At 40.5% G+C, this 21,250-nt stretch overlaps 1 long non-coding RNA gene across 1 annotated transcript in view; it reads right to left on the reverse strand.

The window, feature by feature from the left end:
* Window positions 1-1,642: 1,642 nt before the first annotated feature.
* LOC127476511 (uncharacterized) overlaps window positions 1,643-21,250 on the reverse strand; it is a 106,195-nt gene continuing 86,587 nt past the window's right edge. Inside the window, exon 6 of the long non-coding RNA XR_007906659.1 lies at window positions 1,643-1,758. This is a non-coding gene — a long non-coding RNA (uncharacterized LOC127476511). The remainder of the gene's footprint in view (window positions 1,759-21,250) is intronic.

Raw genomic sequence — 21,250 nt, forward strand, 5'->3', positions numbered from 1 at the left:
TGTTTTTGGAAGTACTTGTCAAGAGTGACAATTTTCCTAGGAGAGAGGAACATTAGAAAACAAGCAAGCACAAAAACCTGCAGTAAATGAAAGACTTTGGAAACTATAATATTTCTTTTATTTACAAGGAACAAACAACCTCATGTGTATCAGGAATAAATAGAAATCAGCCTCCAGCCTTCACAAATGAATAACCATGTGTAGAAAACATAGTGTTTTTTTGTAAAAAATAAAGAAGTAATTCGCAATTAGCTAAGGAACAAGAACTATTTCTTCTAGAGCCAATCCACTGAGGTTTTTAAAACTGGCATATTCTGATCTCATTTGTTTCCCCATGGGCAAAGAAGCCAATCTTGAGCTTTCCTGTTGCAGATCAAAGTGACGGCTACAAATGTTAGTAAAACAAAGTCTCCCCTAGTGTCAGGCAAAACAGGATAAAAAGCAAACAAGCAAAAACTTCTGCACAAGGAATCTAAGACAAAATGGGAGAGTTACTTCTGCCATGCCAAGAAAGTTGAACGTCTACTAAATCTTGGATTTCAATAAATACAACATTATTATGATAAGAGACTGGTTACCATATATGCGTCAACTCTCCAGGGAATCCGATTTTTATTTTCCTTCCTGTTCAAGGACAGTTGTTCGTATATTTATTTGCATTGCCATAACATGGAGATGCAGGTTGTGATCAGAGGTCCATTGTGCAAGGTGCTGTACACAGTTTATCAAAACAGCCTCTGCTTCAGAGACCCTCCAGTCTAAACAGGGAAATTCTAGAAGTCCCAAGGGGAAACAAATGCTTGTAAGGCTTCCAAGAGAGAACCAGAAAGCCTTTGGAAAAGCATCTTTGGGTGGCATTTCAGACTAAACGTAAATCTCAATGTTCTTATACTAGTGATATATTTCCTTGGGTTTGTGTCATTAGGAGTCTTCCCCATATTTTCTCAGCAATTAGATCAAAATGGTTGCAGATAATAAAACTGAGGCTTGAAGTTGTGCCCATAGAAAAACCTAGTCAGAGTACCTTTCTATCAGAGAATTCATAGTTTAATTAATCCTCAGAATTCCTTCTCAAACATCAGGTGCCAGAAATTCCTTGTTTACTCCTCAGCTGCAAACTCCCACCACTACTTGCTCCATCCTTCTGGAATATTAAGAAAACTTGGAAAAACAGGGAAAACTTGTCCACGAGTGACTTTCACATGGGGAAGGGAGCCATAAAGATTCTGAAGGCAAGTCCACCAGAGTATTTTCAAAATTAAGGTCTGAAATATCTTGAGAAGAACACTTTGAATAACCTTTTCAAAGAAAATGATGGCCAGATTTAGTTATGTACTAAAAATGAGTGGAAGAACAGAAACAGTGTGTTCCTATACATATTATCTTGCATCTATTCAGAGATAAAATGGCTATTTATAAGGCATAATGAAATGTTACCTTCTAAATATAAATATGCATTGAAAAGAGTGTGGGCATTTTAAGCAGAAAAGAAATAAATGGTCGACAAGAGGCAAGGAGATCTGCTTTATTGAGAATGCCACTGCTTGAGGACATATTCATCTTTCTCTGTTCTAGAAAATGAAAGGACAAAGTAGGGAACACAAAAACTCAATGATAATGCCAAGCTAATGCTTACCTTCATGTTCATACAGAATCAACAGCATCTTGAAGCCCCTTGTCTTTGAATCTCTTCTCTATTTACTCATCAGGGTTGAAATCCCTTTGGTCTCAGAATGGACTTTAGAATTCTCTGTGAGTCTGTAAAGAAAGAGATTGATAGAATGAAAACATCCTTACTCCTGGGATCTGCGGTTGGTAGAGTTTCATCACTTAAAAATTATTTCTGCTAAAGATACTGTGGATATACATTAAATTTCTGCCATACATGTTGGCAAGAAGTGGAGATCTTACAAGGAGTATTACTTTTGCTGGTTGTGCTGGAGGACAAGGTGAGAATGAGGAGAGTGCCAAAGCAGCACATTTATCACTGGTTATTCAGACCTTTAGTCTTCCATTGTGGACATAAGTAAAACATACTTATATTTCTATAGAAATACTGCTGCTAGATCAGTGGGCAAAACTCTGACATGGAAATTCAATGAATTATTGGAATTTAAGAGAGAACAAACTGTTTAAGAAATCACGCCAGTACTTAAACTGATAGAAGATGTAAATGCTCGCCATTTTAACACGTAAGTAGTTAGGTTCTGATCTTATATTTCAACAGTTGACCATAGGAAAAATACATCACTAAAGCCATATTGCAAGCGTTATTTTTCTTCTAATTAATAATGACATAATCTACTTTGGTACTGCTAGCTGTCAATAGAACCATGAAGAATTTCTTTTTTTGTACATCGTTTTCTGAGTTGCAAAAAAATGTTAATCCCTGATAGAGCTGGAGGAGCTAATTTTGTAAAAAGCAGAACATGCCTGCTTTAGTAAAGGGATTTCTGTTCTGAAGCTTTAAAATCTCCTGTTCACCTTCCTGTCAATCACTGAAGCGAATCAACCTTTTAGTGGAAGCAACATCATCTAATCTTGGTGAGAAAAAACCCAGTATACAAAAAGCTAGTTCAACAGTAGAGCAGCCTCACATGCTGTGTTGCAAACATGAGATTCTAAATTCTTTACTTAACAAATGGTCTTAAAAAGTACACAGAGGTGAAGAGCAAGAGGAAATGATAGCCCAATGTATTTGAAGGAAACTAGAACTCAAGTACTCAGTACTAGGCAGGCTGATATTACAACCTGGCCAATTTCATCTGGTAGACTTCCATTTCAAAGAAAGGAGAAGACTGCAGAGTTATTGGACAAAAATCTGCTAAAGCATTTTCATGTAGTTGTTTTTATAAATTTTGCTGACAACAAATTCCAAAACAGTAAGTGTCTTACCTAACATGGATGCAGCTGCTGAGCCCTTGTGTGACTGAAGTCATTCTTAAAACAGTGGCTTCTTGGAGTTTTTTGATTTTTCTTGCTGTTGTTTGTTTGTTTTTGTTTTTGTTTTTGTTTTAACTTGAACTCTGGTTAGCAAATTGAGTTTAAAATATCATGCTGATTGCTTAAGCCATTTCCATTCAATCCATAGATGTTTGTCTATGGAATTATCTGAAGCAATAAGTTACTGAAACTTTTAAAATAATTGGAAAAACAACTGACTTTTAACAGTGCACGTAAGAGATGAAAACATGGAGTTTCTTAGTTTTACTCTCTATGACTTCACCACTCTTCATCTGACTATGTTATTTCTCCCTGTAGCATTAACTGGATCTACTGTAAGATCTATACAGTAGATAAAGAAGTTCCTATGCTTTGGATCAACTATTTTAATCTAGGAAATTCTTTTTTTTTTGTAGTGAAAAGGCTTTTAAGGCTTTGAGAACATGAAGCCTTTGTTATGACTCATACAGGAATAAACTTCAACTCTAAATTCACTAAATTAAACCTGTTATTGCCAAGGACTGCTACGAAGAAAGATATGTATTCAATATGCTTTCCACTGGGTCAAGGACTAAAGTCATGGTTTATGGTTGTTTCTTATGTAATGAACATTAAATGAAAGATGCAGAAGGATTCCATTTTAAGACAGAGTTAAAATGAGCTATTTAATATACTAAAAGCTAGTGCATACTGTATTGCAACTCCACAATGTTCCATAATGTCAATTGCTGCCTATGCCATTAAAGAAATTAAATGGATTGAGTTTCAAAAATAACCTGTGAGCTATTAAGAAACAATTTCTGCAGCCCCTTAAGATGACCTGTCTATTACAACTGTATGAAGAGAAGGTTAGCGTGAAATCCTCCCTTGGTTGCATGCAGCATGGGAACATGCACCTCAAGCCTTCCAGCCTAAGCATGAAGTTCTTACAAGCTTGAACCACCAAGTGAAGCTCTGCACTTCCTCCACACAAAGACCACATAATACCATGATTTTACATTCCCTAAGTACCCACAAATCAGGCCAACTGCAGAACTGGCCTAAGTTTATGCAAAAGATGCATGAATATTGCAGGCAAGTTAAGACTGCTCACAGCTTTTAGTCTGCATGGAAATAAACTGTTATCTACTACAGATAGTAGCAAAAGTTTTCCACCTGCACATTTGCTGCGTGTTTTTTTCTTGTTCTGGTATTTCTTAGCCTGTTATGTGGTAATTGATTACCTCCACTAGGGAAATAAAACAGCTCTTTCCTGGCAAGTACAGGAGAATTGCAGGGATAATTAATTAATGTTTTAGTATGCAAATAAAAGATATTCCTTTACAGCCAGAATTTTTCATAGCATTATATAATTATACAAAGTCTTAATCTCTGGTCATAAATCATGGAAGAGCATCACTGTTCCTTGCCCTCTCCGTACACTCTTTCCTTAGACACCCACATTTAAAACCTTTGGAGACAGGATTCAAGGCTAGAAGAAAACAATTCTTTGTATAAGAGAGCACAGCTTCAGAAGGACATTTTTACACTATTTACTTTTTTTTCTCCAAATGTCTGTTCCTGTTAGGTTGCTTGTCCATTAGGTGTTGTAGTGGGTTTCTGTGGCTAGGTTTTGGTAGCGGGAGGGTGTGGGGGGCTACAGGGTGGCTTCTGTTAGAAGCTGCTAGAAACTTCCCCTGTCCTGTGGAGCCAATGCCAGCCGGCTCCAGGACAAACTTCCTGCCGCTGGCCAAGGCCGAGCCAACCAGGAGTGATAGTAACGCCTCTGTGATAACATATTTAAGAACAAAAGATTGTTGCATAGAGAAGAATTCAAGTCAGGAAAGAGCAGAGTGAGAACACGTGAACAACAAGGTAGACACCAAGGCCAGTGCAGAAGGAGAGGCAGGAGGTGCTCCAGGCACCAGAGCTGAGGCCCCTGCAGCCCGTGGTGAAGACCGTGCTGGAGCAGGTGGATATTCAAAGGAGGTTGTGACCCCATGGGAGGCCCAAGATGGAGACAGGTCTTGCTGGGGACCTGCAGCCTGTGGAAAGGGAAGCCCACGCTGGAGCAGGTTTATCCCAGGTAGGACTTGTGGCCCCTGTGGGGGACCCACATCAGTACAGCTCATTAATGAAGGACTGCACCCCATGGAGGAGTGACCCACGGAACAACAGTTTGGGAAGAACCATTGCCTGGGGGATGGACTCATGCTGGAGAGGCCTGTGACGGGCTGTCTCCTGTGGGAGGGACCCCATGAGAGAAGGGGAAGGACTCCTCTCCCTTAGCAGGGGCAGAAACAACAACTGACTGTAACACCCATTCCCTGTCCCCCTGCACTGATGCGGGGGAGAAGGCAGAGTTTGGAAGGAAGGAGGGGTGGGGAAAAGGTGCTTTTAAGATAATTTTACTTCTCACTCTTTTCCTCTGATCCTGTTTGTAATAAATTCGATTAATATCCCCACTTCAAGTCTGTTTTGCCCATGATGGTGATCAGTGGGTCATCTCTCCCAGCTCTAACCTCAGCTCATGAATCCTTCGCTGTTTTTTTCTCTCCTCTGTCCAGTTGCAGAGGGGAATGAGAGAGTGGCTGTAGTGAGTACCTGGCATCCAGCCAGGTTCAGCCCAGTACAGGTGTAAAACATGAAAGTGGGTTCAGAGTTAGAGGAAAGGTTACTGTACTGAACTGGAAGCTTGATCCCACCAGATCATACACAGCCAAATTCTTGATTCTAGTAATGGCTGAATTCAGCTCTAGGAAAAATGACAGCACAGATATTGTGACAAAAAACCCCAGTCCTAAGATCTCATTATGAAATAAGAAATGAAGGAACCTGAAACAGCATATGTGAGAAGGAAAACTGGGCACTGTCCTGATCTTGAGATTTTTTTTTAATGTTTAATTACCTCTTCCACATAAAATTTTCAGGCATTTTATAATAACAATCCACCAAGAAACAAAGATGATTGTTATTCAATGTTTTCAACTTCTTGGCAAGCTGGTGTCTGACAGGAGCCAAAGACGTACCCAGTTCCTTCAGTGGGTCACCTTTTCTGCTCTCACTTCACCTACCGGCTTGGAGTCTGCATTTTTCTGCAAGTACCAGTTCCTGCAATTTCTAACATTTCACATCAGCAAGTCTTTGCCTAACACTTAGTACAAAAAAAAAGAAAAGCTGAAGGACTGCAAAAATACTCCTCCAATTTTAAGAGAAAGAATGCTTTTTGTCTTTGATAAAATTTTCTTATAACTTTTCTATTAAAACAAAAAAAAAGGCTAAATAAATAACAAAACCCTGAAAAACAAAACTACAGACTTGTGTCTCAGAATCAGTTACCACTGGTTCTTACCTAGGCTTTGAAGGATGGTTTTCCAATAGTCCCATGCCTCAGAAAGTCTTTCTTCCATGTTTATTACAGGTGCCTAATAAAAGGAGAGTTTGTGATGGTACCTTTCCGTAGGACAAAATTATTTTCTCCTCTGCACATTTATTTTAGAAAAGTTGTAGGAACTTAGTATCTTTTAAAATTCTATTCCTCCATGAAATTTAGCTAAAACAGTGAGTTCAAATGTTTCCAGGAGGGTTGTTCAAATGGACAGGTGCACACAAGTCTACAGACACATAGGCAGTAGTTTTGGCTCAGTTCTCTAAGAAATACAGACAGAAAAGAAATCCATGCTCAAAGATAGGTTGAGATAGGTTAAATTGGGCTGAGAGCATCAAATGGTCAGGCCATCAGAGAAGAGGTGATACAAGGTTTACCTAACCCAGTTCTACTGCCGGCAGAAGTAACAACCAGGAAACAAGCAGGTGGGAGGAGACAAGGAACAAAAGGAAAGAAAAGAAAAGAAAAAGGCTTTGCTAGCTGATCTTGTTGACTGATGTGATTAATTGCCACCCACATAGGTAGGTGTTGCTACTGTTTATTTAGCATTCTGCCAGAAACAAATGTTTGGGACTCCTGATTGCTTCATAGACTTTGTCTACCTGGAAGTCAAAACCAGTTGTATCTTATGCATCATCACTGACTAAACAAAACATCAGGAGCATAAGATAAACAATCCCAAACAGCTGGATGGTAGGGGCACTGCAAGCTCTCCCCACCTGCCAGGGAGCCATAAGCAGTGAGATCCAGCCAGTTCACCTTACAGAGCTCCTTCTCTGCTGCTATGCCTCCTGCCCCAGAAAGATGCTAGTATAGCACCAAGAGACTCATGTATACTATGTATACTCTCGGAACCTTGTGAGCTTGAACATTTGAAAGCATCTGCTTCATGTGCAGTTGTGGTTGGCAAAGACAAAGCAAGGAGAGAGGGCAAAGTGGAAAAAATTATGTATCAAGACTGTTTTACTGAGGAAGGAAACTGAAATTCACATAGAACATATAGGTATTGCAAAAGATACTTGGAGCAGGACCCACTTTAATTTTGTTTTTTTGCTTCTGTACTTACACATCCTGCCTGGACTGAGTTCGATAGAAACTGTTGCATTTACAAAGAATAGGTGAAATGGAAGACTGTAAAATATTCTAAATTAGAATAAGCACATGCATTTTCATTCCACAAATGGAGATTTTGAAAAATCTTTTCCAACTTTAGTCATGTCTGAGAAGTATATTTTGAATACATCTGTGGAAGTGTTCTAAGGTCAAATCACTGTTCTCTTTTAACCACTGGCATATGTGAAGCTAAGTTACCATTCCTCTGTCAATTAGAGCAGTTAGCATTTCAAGTATGAGTAATCTTTCTAGCAATCTGATTTATTCTCACCGGTTTCCACATATTAAACATAGCAACGGTATGCATCAAGGAAACAATAATAGCTAGAGCCATGTCAAACATTCTTCTAAGGTTTCATTTTCAGTCTAGCAAAGAACATTTTTTCATGATGTCAGGACTTCCCAGCTTCTCATCAACTCTGTGAACACCTCCTTTAGTAACATGCACAGCTCCATGTCTCTTCTCAAGAAGCAATACTCACTTAAATACTCATCTAGTGCAAAAGAAAATTCCAGACTACAGGAAAACATACTTTCAGTCAATAGTCAATGCCCTAAGAGAGAGGAGACATGGGAGAAAAAAAAAGGCAAGTTGATCAGCAGATCTGGTAAGAAAAGCCATTGAGGGAGTTTGGAGTACTTTGTGTAATGCTGCTTCAGTGCTTTATCTTGCCCAGGGAATATACTGAGTGTGGCTTTCCCAGCTGAAAATGGATGTCTATTGTTTTCACTTTTGGTAAGAAGCCAATTAGTTGCCAAACAGGGTCATCACAAAATTGTTAGTGTGCATGGCAAAGCAAAAAAATACTTTACTTACATGTTCACTTTGTCAGAAACAAACTATAATGCAAGAAGTTCCAGCAAGGATGGAAGGGTTATATCCTTGTTCACAGGGCAATCAAGATGCAAACCTTCCTGTTAAGCTAGGCTTGAGCTGATGATGAAAATGGGTGAGGATTTACAGAACGCTGGTGTGTAACACCTAGAATAGGCGTTACACAGAATGTTTTAAATACTACAGGACAACTCCTGTTATATAATTACACCACTTCCTGAGATGGGTTCCAGTATATACAGTCAGATGCTGAGATTTTTCTTTTTGCTGTCAGTGACGTTTGCAGAGGACATGACAAGAACTGCATTGTCACAGATGAGTGAAGCCAAAGTTGCATAGTACTACAAAGGATAAATCTGCACTAGCTCTGAGCAGCAACAACAGATTTGAGATATATCACATGCCTGTTTCCACCTATTAGGATTGCAGCATTCTTTCAGTATGTAATTAGCACTGCCTACCTGTCTTAGCCAATATCCCTCTGCCTAATATGTGGCATTAAAACTAATCATCCAAGTATCACAAATACCACATTTCCAGTTCAGGGATACACACTGCCTAACCACCAAATCCTTCATTCTAGCCAAAATGACCATCAGCAGAACAGTTTTCAGTAAGAACACTCACAGCACCTCCAAGCCTAATGAGCAGTTGTTTGGGCAGGGTTTTCCAGGTCACCCTTGGAGTCCAGCTGAGCAACCTGAGGTGTGGCTATGTCCAGCTTGCCAAGACCTATCATGCCTGGGGCTTCTGAGACTGGTCATTGCATGTGTACAGTACAGTGAAGGATGATGAACACCTGATGAGTGGCTGACCTTTTGTAATATTGCTTGAATCCTTAATCACTTGCTTTGCCTGGCCACAGCAAAGCTAACCATTAGTACCAGAGCCAATGGCCACTGAAGGCACAAGGAGCTCTGGGCTACCCATGTAAATAGATCTCCACAAGGTTAGCAAAGGCCAGTGAATATTGTGGTCTACTAGCTTGTTGTGGTTTGAACCCAGTAGGCAGCTCAGCCCCACACAGCCACAGTGGAATGGGGAAGAGGATCGGAAGCATAAAAGTGCAAAAACTCATCGGTCGAGATAAAGAGAGTTTACTAGGTTAAGCAAATGCTGCGTCCACAATTAAAGCAAAATAAGGAATTAATTCACTGCTTCTCATCAGCCATCTCCAGGAGAGCAGGGCTCTGTCACACATAACAGTTACTTCAGAAAGCAAATGCCATAGCTCAAAATGTCCTCCCCACCTTCTTCGTTTCCTGCAGCTTTTATTGTTGGGCATGGTGCCATATGGCCCTGGGATATCCCTCCGGTCAGTTGGGGTCAGTGGTCAATGGTACCAGCTGTGTCTTCTCCTGGCTTCTTGTGTACCCCCAGCATGCCCACTGGTGGGGCAGTATGCAAAGCAGAAAAGGCCTTGATGCTGTGCAAGCACTGCTCAGCAATAACTTAAACATTCTTATGTTATCAACACTTTTCATCACAAATTCGAAACAGAATACCATGCAAGCTACTATGAAAAAAATTAACTCTCTCCCAGAAAAAAACAGTACATAGCTGCAGAATAAAGTTTAGGAAGACCACATATTTTGCTCATTATGAATAGATAAACCCACAGCTACATCAAACCTAGATGTGACTCTTCCACTCTAGTGTTGTATATATTCCACCAAGGATAAGCACCTCTGACATCTATAGCACCAACTTTCGTTCCTAGACAAGCTTTCATTTCCTAATGAAACCATGATGAGACCATCATGTCCGCACAAGGCTACACTGCCCCACTAAACCCTTGGTAGGCACAAACTCTTCCCTGTTCACCGAGCTGGTGTGCCTGCTGATCTGGCAGCATGTCCTGGTTGAGACAAATCTGCTTTAGATTTTGTACTCAGTCATAATCCCTGAGCACTAACAATCCAGGCCTTTCCACCAAAGCAACGTCAAATCCCTGTGAATGCTGATGGAACGAAGAACTAGCACAGTAAGTGCTTGTTCTTACTTCATATACTGTACATGAAATTAGAATGAGGGATACTCTGCCTCTTGGCCAGGTTTAGCTGGAGATACCCGAACTAAATGGCCTTTTCCTCTCATACATCTCTTTCATGTTTACCACAAGCATATGTTACGCATACATTTGTGTTGTCTTTACAGTGGTAGGTACCATGTCTAATGCTCCATTCCCACCATGTGCACAGCTGAATTTGTATATTACAAAAGGCATGTCATCCAAGTTTATTTTCAGTTACTTAAGAGGATGTTTCTCCCTGAGGCACAGTTTCTGTTTAGCTTGTTGAGATGCCACAAATCCAAACCCTTGGAAAAAAAAATGATGTAGCTGAAGTGCAAACAGCCAATGCCGTGCAAGACTGCCCCTGGGAGGGAGCAGACGCATTGCAATTTTAAAAATTACAACTCCCACAAACAGTTTGCCAGATCCTTTGATGATGAAAGCAAATTTCATTAAAGTGACAGCAGTCGATTTCCTGAAACTGCACCAATGTCTTCCTGTAAAACAAGGCCAATAAATAAGTATATATTTAAAGGCAAACAGAATCGACACATTGATACAGCATTAAGAAAGGCATCATAAGCCTCCGTCTCCCCTTCCACAAACATTCTTGTGTCAAGGCTTCCTTCCTGCAGCAGGCTCACCTTCACTAATATCCTCTTGCCTTTGCTTTTCTCCCAACAGCAGGCCAGAGGAAGGGACAGTCTCCTCTAGTGCGGTGGGTTACTTGCTCTCATGTACAAAAATAGCAACTTGTTCAACTGACACAAAGGAAAGAAAACATCCTTGCATCCTGTCCTGCTGCCAGCTTTCAAAAGGTAATTAAACATCCCCCTCTTTCAAAGAGCAGAGTTCTCCAGGATAGTGGTGTTTGAGCTCTGATGTTGTCAAACAACAGGGGGTTGCTTAAGCTTTGACTGACCTTTCCAAAGACCTACAAGCAATTTAATGGGAGCCCTCCTCAGTGGTGACAGAAACGTTCCATTATCTGCTTCCTACTTTCTTGATTGCTTGGGGTAATAGGGAACTTTAATTCTCATGGTCATGAGGGCAAAGCCAAACCACTTCAGGCAGATTCACATTTATCTGTATTTTCAGCACAAAGAAAAGCTTTTCTGTATAAAACTTAGTGCCAACTTGATAATGTAAATTTTATTTCCCCCCATTCTGTTCTATTCACCTGTCATTTCTTTCTTATGCTCAACAAATCGTAATACCTAAGTGCTATAACGATCCAATCACACTCCCATGGGGAAATCATGATCTCCAAGATCCTCTGTCCATCTCAGAGACGATGATGGGTGGAATTGGCTTGGAAACACTTGCCTGGCAGCCAAGCTCTCTTGGTATCCAGCACCCCATGTATCAGTTGCACATACTTCTTTCCTCTCCTATACAAGAGATGCTGAAGAGATGGGGGAAGAGGGGAGTTGGGTATGCTGATGGTATGCTGGGTAAGAACTCCTTACAAGAGGAAAATTTCCTTCTTTGTTTGCAATCTGCTAGAAACATAAAAAAAAAGAAAAAAAAACACTAGGGAGCAGAATTCAGTTCAAAATTCATTCTATAATTTGAGTGTTTGTTTTTCTTTTCTTTCCGTTTTTCCTTCAAACTGAGAAAATGGGAGTTCAAAAACAAATTCTGTGGGCTGCAAAGCAGTAAACAACCCACTCATTCCAGGGGAGATCTGCTCAATTAAGAACCATTAAGTCTAGTGCTGTTTCATAATTTTATTGTTTGCTGAAAAGTCCCTGGAAGACAGCCTCCCAGAGAATCAAACTCTTGCAGCCAACATGAGATGAAGAAGTTATACTTGTGCTGTTCCTTGACTCACTCCGGCAGGACTCTAACCTCTAAAGTGGAAACAAGGCCACTGCCATGCCTTCTAACATTCAGCCATTTGCTTTGCCTCAAATAAAAGGGGAGAAGAGCAACAGACTGCTTTTCAGCTGGAGACAACTCTACAACAGGCTAGCTAAGGGGCCAGTCCAAGCAAAGTTCTGGCTTCTGCATTTTGTTTTTGCCTCAGTGAGATCATTGTATGCACTGCCTTCCCTTCCTTCTAGTTTCCCTCTGCTTAGACTATGTAAAATAACTACTGGCAGGAAACCTGTCTCTCAGTTTTCTTCCCCTCTCTCCCATGCAACAATGTTCTGGAGCAATCCAGGAATCTCAAAAAAGAATAAAAGCCCTGTGTTTATCTCCTTCCACAGCATGATCACTACACAAGCCTCCTCTTTGCTCCTGTTGCGAGGTGCGAGAGAAGCCATGGGGATACCAAAGCTTCTGGGGCAGGGTACAATCATACTAAGTGACACAATCTGTCCAAGTCATTTCAGGACATGTGTGGCATGGTGAGGATTACCGAATTTTTTGTCTCAGCCCAGGTAACAAAGGAAGATGTTTAAGGCAGCAGCTGCCTACATCAGAGCCTGGGAAAGCCAAGCTTGCTGCTGCGGAAGGAAGATGATGTGCAGAACTCCCGTCACTCAGGGGTGACGGAGGAAAGAGCAGCCTTCCTGAAATAGTGGTTACTTTCCCCAGATTTCTCATCACGCTAAAGAATGAGTGGCAGGCAGCCTGGATTTTCTTCAGGGTACTTCCCCAGCTTAGTAGCAGGAGCAGACAGGCATTAGCTCTTTTACCTTGGGCCAGCAAGTTTAATTCTGCCAGACCTACCAAAAAGATGCCTGAACTGTCCAAGCTCAAACACAGGTCAGGGTCATCCCTTGGGAGCTTCAAGAAAATCATAGCAACCATAATGGCTACAACAAATTAAAATAATGCGTCAAAGAGTTGCCGGCATTTCTGGAAAGTACCTTTGGATAATGCTTCTAGCAAAACACATCCTCACCAAAACATGTAAGTTCTTTAGTCATACAGGGAGAAGGGATGTTGGGACAGGTTTTTCATTTGTTTGGTTGGTTGGTTTTTTACACCAGTTGCTGTAAATTTAGAAAGGAAAATAGTGTGATAGTCTAGAAATTACTAAATACATATTTTTATTACCTGTTCAAAGTACATGGTCAAGTAGAGGGCTGCTTCACAAGTTACCTGAGTGCATCCAAATGTAACACCAACTCTGAAAGTGATTTATGAAAGCATCAATGATATATTGACATGGTCCCAAACTGGGCAGTTGTCACTGCTCACGTCACTCTGGGGTAACCTCACCAAGCATGATAGAGTAACTTCCTACTAGCACCAGGAGAAACAAAGAGCCAATCCCACTCCCGGGAAACCTGTATTTACTTTTTATGACAACTGCAGAGGATTTATTTATTTTCTATTCCTCTTGAAGAAAGAAGGGTCACCTGGCTTTTAATTATGCCTCGTGGACGACTCCTTTTCATTCGCGATTGTGGGTGGTGCTACCCTAGCTGCCACAAAATAACACAGCTAAAGCCATCCCAAATTACATGACCTCCTCTGGACCAGAGTATGAAGCTCTGGATCATGCACTTAGTTGCCTGCTTCCTTCTTCCCTCTGTGCCTGTATCCTAGATCCCACCACAGGGAAAGAACATACAAGGCCACAAGGGAGAGTTTTTGAGTCCAGTCAAGAAGACAAAAATTTTTTGTTGTGCTCTTTTACTCTAATTAGCATGGGCAAACAACAAGATGGAAGCCAGCATGAGTCTCTTGCACCACCCTAAATCTGAAATGAGAACTCAAATAACATTTTGAGTTACTGTACAATGACAAGCCTCATTATGTTATGAGTACAAGCCTCATAACAAAAGTATCTAGATCCCATTTCTTAGATGCTTCTTCAAAAAATTTGGCTTGCGGTTCCATGAAGATGGAGTCAACATAAAACATACAGAAAATGTGAGATACAAATTCCACAAACATATATGAAATCAATTGAGCTGAGCTCATTCATTTAGCACGATTTGGCACAGGCAAAAAGTAAAACCCAACATAAAGAAAGAAACTCTTCTTGCATGCACATCTCACAGAAATTATCCATACGTCATTTTGGTTAATCAATATCCTTAATATCATTCAGACAGTAGCTCCGAACAGTTCATTTCTCTGTCATCCGGTATTTACCATTTTCATGCATTGACTTAGGCTTAGTCTATGGTAATCCTTCCTTTTAGCTCTGAAATCTCTGCTTACCTGTTCATCTTGATTTGTTATTGTGGGATTTCTTTTTTAATTTATAATTGTATGAAGTAATTCATTAAAGAAAGGCAGAAGCTGGCAGTCAGACCGTTGTTTTGTTTGTGGGCTTTTTTGTGTTGTCTTCTTTTTGGGGGGTTGGAGAGGGGAACAGGAAAAAAGGAACTAGCTATGAGAAACATCAGACTCTTAACCCTTCTCACCCATTATATGAAACTGTATTTTGCACATCCAACTGTTTTTGACTAAGATTGTTACTGTTTATGAGACTGGCTCTATCACTATTGCCTTTGATGCCTAAAAGAAAATTCAGAGAGAAAAAACTCTGAGACAATTTAATTTTGAAGGTGAGATAAGGAAAGGGTTTTAATTTGTGCCTAGGCATAAGATTACAAGATGCGTGGGCAAGTCCCTGTGTACTCATGTTACAATTTATAATACTGCTTGTCCAATCCGAGGTTTTATCCTCTCTTTGGTTTTTTGCTCTGGATCACCCTCAGTCATGCCCCTTGGGAATTGGGGCTGGGGTCTCTGAGACCCTCTCTTCATCAATCTTCATCTTCTTCAGAGTACAAGGGGTACATGGTCACCTAGTTTCTGACCGTGTTCTGCGGTTTAGGCCAAGATTACAAGCATTCTCCAAACAGAACGGGCCTATCTTAGAGTGAGACTAAACATGTTCTAATGGAATCCAGGGGTAGAATTGATATAGGGAGCATAGAATGGGGTAAAAGGGTTGGAGAACGTGTGTAGCTTCTGTGTTAAGGGTAAAGGAATGAAATGCTGCTGCTTCTAAATCTACTCCTGCTGTATAACTACTTATAAAACTTATAAAAATTAGAAAAATCAAAAAAACAGATGGACCTTAAGGCATCACCTTGAACATGTATCAGTCTACAATGCATGATAAATTAGCTTAATATATTCTTGAAAGCTAGACCTACTTTTCTCTACCCTGACCTATTTTTAATAGCTGCAGCGGGAGGAGTTCAAAGAAAAGTTGCTCTGCCTGAAGCTTCACCTTCCCAACATGATTGCATCACCAACAGCCACAAGAACTCAACAGTCAAAGTAGCGAACTCTCATATGAGCTGCGAAATATATTCTCACACTCGAGTTCATAAGCAACAACATTAGCGGGCCAGACTTTGTAGATGGGGTGAAGTGATAAACAAACCCCTCCTTTCCCTATTGAGAACAAGAAAGTCAGATTCTTCACCACAGTTACTAACGGCAAAAACTCTCTTGCTTACAGGAGAGATAGTGGTAGGACAAGAGATGGGGAAGAAAAGCCTCCACTTAAATGAATCTGAACTCTAAGCTGAGTTTTTCAGTTAAACATATCTCACCATTACAGCCAAAATCTCTCTCTCATCTATAATTTGCAATTATGGACGTCCTATTGTTGGAAGTCAAAACCTGGAGCTGGCAAGGTACAGGAACTTTATCCTACAATGAGAGTACTCTATCTTGTTCAGATGGGAAAGGCAAGATTGTGGCAAGTACATGAGAGGAAAAGGCATGTACAGTCAGCACAGCCGAGCAAAGGTATAACTGAGGTTTCAAAGCAGAAACCAGAGGAGATGTCACAGACAGTCCATGCAAGTCAGCCAAGCTACAGCAAAATAAGGTGAGCATCTGCATCACATCACACTTGATGTGTGCACAATCTGACACACCACCACTCAGATTTGACTCTGAAATAACTAGCTAATATTATTATTGAAATTAATTGCTCCTGAGTTGCCACATCTTGTGCATTTTAATTTAATCAGGTGAACAATGCCTTCACTCTTAAAACATGGAGTTCTCTACCCTCCAGTAAATCTACTCAAAGCATAGCAATTAAGACTCCAAGCTCCAGAAAGACAGATTCAAAGGATCTTTCAAGTGTCCCGAGTGAAAGCCACAGGCAAAATTCTCTTCAGGGAAAAACAGCTGAGATTCCATTAAAGTCCACACCACAAGTCAATTAAAGCAGAATCATGGTGATAAGCGCACAGGCAGCAACTGGGACACCCCTAAATGTAAAAGTATGCTGCAAATATTGTTGATTATGAAAAGCACATTGCTGGAATAAGATCCCAGGTAGAGATATCCTTTTTGGGTCAAGTGGAAGAGTCAATTTTGTCTTGTCAAGTGAGATCCATTTGTAAAATTTCTCCTGAGGTCCTTGCTTCCTTCCAAAGGCTCAGCAATTTTTAATATATTCTCTTCCTTGAAGATGTATTTTTTGTGAAAGTGATGAGAGTGTACAGCACCACTCCTACCTTCTCCAAGATTGCTTTTGGTGTTATTTTGATGCCTCAGGAGTCTCCTTTCAGACTTATAATAACCCACTTACACATGAACAACTCATAGTTGTCACTGAGTGATGTTTCATATCTCCAGGCTTCCCATACCAAAAAAAGCTTGAGGCTTATTCTCTGTTTATGTTTCTCTGATGTGGGGCAGTGGTGCTTTCCTCTACACTGCTTAAAACTTTCCTTCCTAATAAATTGAATTTGGCAGGTCCTTGCAGTGATTTGAGAGGAGTGCTGGCTGGATCAAAGCCTACTGTACATACAAGTCCTGTCACCCCAGGAGCCCCCTTGTGCAATAGACACCACAGTGATGCTGCGGTAACAAGAGGGGCTACTTGCAAGCACAAGCATGCCTTCAGCTCTCCTCAACACAACCAGAGCAAAGGAGCATCTAGCAGTGATAGTGAGTCTCCAGGACCTCTCACATGGTCCCCATTCATGCTCTCAGAGAAGGAGGTCCTCATTTGGATAACCAGGATGAGCTTAAAATCCCCGGGTGGAGGTCTGTAATCAGCCCTGTTTTTTGTAGGGAGCTAGGAGAGTTATCTTGCCACTAACCAATATTTGGACTGATATTAAACTAGAATATATCTGTCATTGCAGAGAATTCATCCTGCTCTTTGATATATGTAATTTATCTAATGCTGCACCTCTGGTTTCAAATTGCCTGAATGATAACTAGGAACTTGGATGGTACAAGACACTACAGTGAAAAATTTTTACTCACACAACCTTGGATCTGGAAAAGCAACAAAGAAACTTCACAGATTTTAAGCAGAAATGTGGATGATAACAATTCATCTTTTTGCTTCTCAACCTGGATTTGATTTTCCTCTTATTTTGTTTAACTTTGGTTTGCCCAAGACCTAAGAGATTTTGCTCATATATGCACAGATATTATGTTTAAAAATCCTTCCAGATTACTACATTTGACCTCCAGTATCTCATAAGTCATTATATTTCATACTATTATAAAATTAAAAGTTTACTTTTAACTAACTCAGGTTTTCTAGAAGGGCTTCCGATTTAGACTTGAAGAAATCAAGAATTGACCAGTGTACCCTCAGTTTGTTCCAGGGTTCAGTCCACCACTTCAAATCAAAATCTTCTCTTGTTTGTATCTTAAAAGTACCTGCATACAACTTTCAGACAGCAGCAGCTGTTAGGCTATTGATTCTTCCAGATCAATAAGCAATTCAATAAGCAACTTCTTGTTCTTTTGAAGGCATTTTTCCACTGCTTTTATCACTTTCTACTCACTTAGTAAGATGTTACCAGAAGTTCTTCTGATTCTTCTTTCATTTACACAGAAAATTATTGAATAACTTGAAATCATGTCATTTAATATGGCATGAAAGCAGGTATAACTCAGTTATAGAGTGTTTGACTGGTAAAAGGTTTGAAAGGATGTTGTGTGCTACTCAGACTGATTTATTCAGGTTAATTTTCATCTTCACCACCACAGATGTTCGCTGAAAGAAAAACGTTTGTGTTTTGAAGCAAACTGCCATGGAGAAGTCTCACATACCAGCTATTGCTTAAGTGCCAGCCTTGCCAACACTCCCAAATAACCTGAAAAATCAGAAAGGTTTTGGCATACTCTTGCCACAAAAGAGATGCTCTCCTGCCTGCTCACTCAAGGGATAAAATGGACCTCACAGGACACATTCTGCAGTGAAAGCGAGCAGGGGAAAGGCAACTCTTCTGGTTGTCAGCAGCATCCACTAAAAGAACAATATCAGATCAAACTGAAGAAGTGATAAACACCAATCACAGAGCTCAAAGTTGATGGAGCATTTTTCTCTCATCGTCTTGTGGTTACAGGTGACCCCAGGGGCCCAAATACAGAGAAGTGCTTGAGTAGGCAGGTGCATGGGGTGCAGAAAACACTGGTTTTTGGAGAGGCAGAAAGAAATAAACCAACTTCCCCCAAAGACAAATGAAGTTCAGGATGGCAGTGGGGTAGAGGGCAGAAAAGCCACCTTTGAAATTTTGATTTTCTATTGGATTTTCATTTTCTACAGGGCTATATTGTCAAGACAAATCTCCTACCTCCAGCAGTTTCAAATCCCTCTGGCAATAAGGAAAACAAGGACTACCAACTTAGTCCTTCCTAAAAGGAAAGCATATGCATGCACAAGCACAGAAATGAAAACATCTTGTCTTTCTATCCCGAGCTGTTGAATTGGAAAATATAATTACTACAACTCCCTGGACACAGCAGAGCTTCTAGCACCACTTCTTTGCTCACATCCTCATTCCCATCTTCTCAGTTCTTGTTTTGGACCTGCAGCAACTAAATAAAATACATTTGCAAAGGAGTCCTGTGCTGATGGGAAGGGGTGCACATAGCTGCTCACCTGATCACCTCCTTCATATCCCTCTGATAACTCCTAGTCCGCTGATACACCTCAGAACAGCAAGTGAGCTAAACTCTGCTCTCAGCCAGAACAGTCCACCTTTACCAGGTTTGATGAAACTCTTCAGGTATAACTGCTCATTGAAGCCTTTCATGTAAAGAAAAATACTTACACAGGTGTTTACAAGCTCATTTCATATTCTTTTCATAATAGAGAAGAGTTCAGTGATTTACCACTCCTGCTTTCCTATCTATCTGACCCTGCTGTCCAAGTAACATCATATAAATTGCAGATCTTATAGAAACTTAAACAACCCACCTTCCACTCCTTCAAGATCTCTAAACCACCTTCTGATGCACTGAGTGGAGGGAACATACCAGAGTGGGGTTTGTTCACATGCCCAGTTCCCTCAGCAAAATGCTTTGGCTCTTTCAAGCAACTAGTATGGTAATAAATACACCCTTATTCTGCCTCATAGATGAACACTTGGGTTTTTGTGCTTGGGTAGAAACAAGGGCAGCAGCTCTTGTTGTAATCACAACAGCTTGATGTGCTTGTGGCCTATTTGCCACCATGGTCTTGCTGAGATACTGACATGTGCTAGCAGTGACACTGGGAAACAACTTGTTTCCAAGTATCCCAGTGTACACTGAAGTGAGACCCTGAACAGGTATGAAGAAGAGCATATTCCAGAAATCAACACTCCTTTGCTAAAAACAACAAAAACAACAATGCCTCTGCTTACAGACATATCCCAAGGTACTCACTCCTAATTCATGTGCTATCGGAGGCCTATAGGTGAAGTTACTTCACCTTCCAAATCTGCCCTGCTGCTCTCTTCCACCCTGGTAAAACTGAGCAAGCAACCCTAGAGCTAACAATAAACTCTGACCTCCTTTACTCCATCCACTTAATACATAAAAGACTTTGCATTCTTGTAAGGCTGTCTGGGGAATTATTGGGTTTTGTTTGCATCTATCAGGGGTAGCCTACAGATTAGCTCAAAAAGCCACATATATGCAAACACATATATATGTACATATACAAGTATGCACAGGTTTTTAGCTCCCTCTCTCTCCCTCTCTCTATCTATGTAATAAACTAGGCTATGTGTATATGCATGTATATGTAGGCAAATCTCATACAGGAAGTTTCCAGCTGGCCGCAGAGTGTGTAGTGGGGGACAACCTAACAGACCCTTGGCACACCTGCTTTTTGTAGAAGGGGGCTGTTTATTTACGGAGGTACTTTGCAGATAATTGTATCTTTGGGAGACACAACTACACACACTGCTTTGAGCAGCCTAAACTGCAAAAGAGAAGGATATTAGGGGGGCAGAGAAAAGACCTGTTCTAAAAAAAACCAGCATTATCAGCTTTACAGGTATACTTTCAAAGCACAGCTTTTCAAAGGAGCTGGTGGGGGGGGAATAAAGAAAAATCTGTGTATGCAACTTCTGTGTAAACTTCCTTTAAGACCCGAGAGTTTACAGATGTTGGAGGACACAGGAAAGCACCTGCCCACCAGCACTCTCTCACCTGATTAGAGACTTTGTTACCCTTTGGTCATCATAAAGCAGATGCTTCTTCACTGCCAGAGATCAGATACAGCCATTTGACCCAACCCGATGAACTACACAAGCATCCAAAAGTTAACAAAAGGAGAGTTCATCACTCCAAGGAAAAGCTGCCATGTGACTTCAGATTCCTATCTGATTTGTACCTCAGTAGAACATCTATCACCTTTCAAAGAACCATTTGTAAAAGAAAGATCACCATCGTTCCTTCCTACCCGAGTTAGACAAACATATTGTAAATCTCTTCCTTGAAGAGCAGCAATTAAGGAAAAAGGTTTCTCAGGTGATCACTCAGAAAATAGAAACAAGTTTTTTTTCTGGAGTCTTTTTATTTCACCAAATCTTTATATAAAGTCTTAAAAATCTCATTGAGTAAGCTTAGGTTTTGGATTTGTAGCTGTATGAACACCAGTGCTCTTGGCATGTTAATGTGCTCACAGCAAATCACTTTGTAGAAGTTAACAAATAACATTAGCCCCTTCAGCAGACAAGAAAACCAAGGTACAGAAAACCTAGAGGTGCATTGAGAATGCAAGAGGTTTCAACACCCCATAGTGTGAATGTTTAATGTATTCAATATATTTTATAGTATTTCAAAGTTTTTCAATTAT

Source organism: Manacus candei, unplaced genomic scaffold (genome assembly GCF_025592945.1).
Source record: "Manacus candei isolate 608988 ecotype Guabito, Panama unplaced genomic scaffold, ASM2559294v1 h1tg000049l, whole genome shotgun sequence".
Classification (NCBI taxonomy): Eukaryota; Metazoa; Chordata; class Aves; order Passeriformes; family Pipridae; genus Manacus; species Manacus candei.